At 30.4% G+C, this 2599-nt stretch overlaps 1 protein-coding gene across 1 annotated transcript in view; it reads right to left on the bottom strand.

Moving 5' to 3' along the window:
- LOC106458097 (thymidine kinase 2, mitochondrial-like) overlaps positions 1–2140 on the bottom strand; it is a 28428-nt gene extending 26288 nt beyond the window's left edge. Inside the window, exons 1-2 of the mRNA XM_022384238.1 lie at positions 2104–2140; positions 922–1068 (exon numbers count right to left, since the gene is read on the bottom strand). The gene's annotated coding sequence lies outside the window, so the exon portion shown is untranslated. The remainder of the gene's footprint in view (positions 1–921; positions 1069–2103) is intronic.
- Positions 2141–2599: the final 459 nt, after the last annotated feature.

Raw genomic sequence — 2599 nt, 5'->3', positions numbered from 1 at the left:
TACCTGGCTGTGCACAAGCGGGAAAATGTGTGCATCCAGCTACAACCAACACAGACATCCAGCAGATGGTAGGAAGTAGGACCCCAAACCTGGGGTGCATCTCCAGTCCAAACCTGGTAGCAGTAGGCATCTGTCATCCACAGTCCACATTAGGAGGAAGGATACTGGCCAGCACACGTGAGGACTTACTTAGCTGGACCATCTCCAACCAACACCAGACTCACGGGAATATACATCCAGAGAATGAAAGGTAGAAGGAAGGTCTCAGACTGAGGGACAAACTGCAATTATATATATATACATATATATTCATGACATGGCAGAGTGCTTCAACTATCAGGTCCGTGGTAAGAAATGGGATATGCCATCAACACCTGCACATTGTCACTGCCTACTACTCTCAACTGAATGGTATGATTCATCATTCATCACTCAGGAGGACAGGCCTTTTAACTAATGTCTTACCACCTTAATGGTACCTTCTAACAAGTTGCACAAGTTTTTTTATAGTAGCCTCCACTTTTTAAATGTCCTATCTTATATTCAAACTTCTTTCAGTTCATCTTGTAGTCTTTATCATCTTTTTCACAAATCTACCGTTTTTTTCCAGACAACACTATAACCTTTCAACTTAAGTCACTATAATCCTATTTACATTTTTAAAGCTTCATAAAAATTGCATTTATTTAGCTCTTCCAAATTTAACTATTTTTCAATGGTTATCTTTGAAAAGGTTTTAACTATTTTTTTTATTATATTTATCAATTTTGTTTTCAACTTGAATCATCTAATGTTCCAAAGTCTCTCCATATTTACAGAATATTAAGTAAAGCTCAAAATGTCAAATACTGTAAGTAAAATAAAAAATTATTCTGTATAAATACAATGTTAACCATATTAAAAGATAGTAATAATACTTACTTTCCCTTTTTGTCCAAATTCTTTGTAGATATTGTATATCCACATGGAATTTTATGTCTACAGTTTTATGTCTTACATTTCTGATTGTGGTAGCTTTAAGAGTTTTTTGACATGGTATAATGGAAAAAAAATGTAGTTTTTTCCTTCCTATATAAAGCACAGTGCATTTCATCCAACTTAAAATTCCCATTGTCATGTATCTTAGTCTATGCACAGCTTTTATCTTTCCCTATGTGCATCAGAATGCATCTAACACGATTTAAAAATCCAATTGTGAAGTATTACATCTGCACACAATTTTTAACTTTCATTTTAAAATATACATCTTTTTAATCACCTCTGTAATCTAATGTTTCATTTATGTGCATTTTCTTCTTCTTCTTTTTTTTTTTATTATCACTCTTTAACAAGCTTACTTTTACCCTTTTAAATTATAGGTTACCCTAAGCTTTAACTTAACTGTATTATTATTAGTGTATAATTATAACATTAATACCCATAAAATAAATTAAAAACAGGTACATCTTAATCTTATTTTTGCTAACAGTAACATGATTTATTAATTTGGTTTGCTTAATAACTCGTTTTTTGGGTTTAGAGTTTATACGTTAAACTCTTAGTCTTACACAAAAACATTAAATAAGTCTGAGTAAGTTGCCCCATTTAGTAACTTTACTCTTTAGTCATAGTATTAAATAGTAATTCTTACTTGCTACTAGTACTACTACTACTGAGTACAACCAAAAGTACTAACTTTATCACTGGCTGCTCTCAGTCTACTGCGCATTATTAGTAACGTTCATATCAATCATAGTTCCCTAAAGTAAAAAATAATAATTTAAAAACTGATTTAAGAACTTTAACTTTACTTATTAGAAATATGAAGCTGTTATAAAAAGTAAAACTAACTAATACGTGTAATTATATTTATAGTACATATATTTTATAAATATAAATAATACTAATATTAGTATTATATTTATAAGTTGTAATATATGTATATTTTATATACAAGTTGAATGTTATAATCACTAAAATCAGTTTATTAAAATCCCGACTCAATTAATACTAATCATAAGTTTAACCTTTCTACATTATTTTGTTTCAAGCTACCTCATTTTCACATACCGACGCGCTAAACAATTAATATATCTCATAAATTCAGCACCATACTCTTCCTACTTTCAATACAAATCTCGAATTCTAACAACAAACAAGTCTAAACCACGCACGTTTTCGGCAAAGTATAAATAGGACGACTAGCGCCCCTCTGAGTCATATTAAAAAATTATTATTATTATTATGCTTGTAATTTATGGGGGCGCCATCAGCAGATGACACGCCCCCAGTTTCACTAATCTCAACTAGTAGAACTAGATCCTCTCGTCATTTATTTTATTAGTTATCATTAAGTATAAATTAGTATTTTTTTTCTTGTATTTAATTGTGTTGTACTAATAATCTTATGAGTTAATGTTATTGTAAGAAAATATAATGATACTTATGATTAATTGATTGCGTTAAGAACAATTGTTAAATACAAATACGTTAGGATACTCAACACATACAATTAGTTGTAAAATATATGATTATCAAAAAAGGGTTACGTAGTTAGTTCTTCTCGACTGGGGCGACTCCAGCCATTTGAAACAAAGATAAAATGAAATAGCCCTATTAG

This window comes from Limulus polyphemus, unplaced genomic scaffold (assembly GCF_000517525.1).
Source record: "Limulus polyphemus unplaced genomic scaffold, Limulus_polyphemus-2.1.2 Scaffold416, whole genome shotgun sequence".
NCBI lineage: Eukaryota > Metazoa > Arthropoda > Merostomata > Xiphosura > Limulidae > Limulus > Limulus polyphemus.
This window is presented reverse-complemented; position numbering and strand designations above follow the sequence as displayed.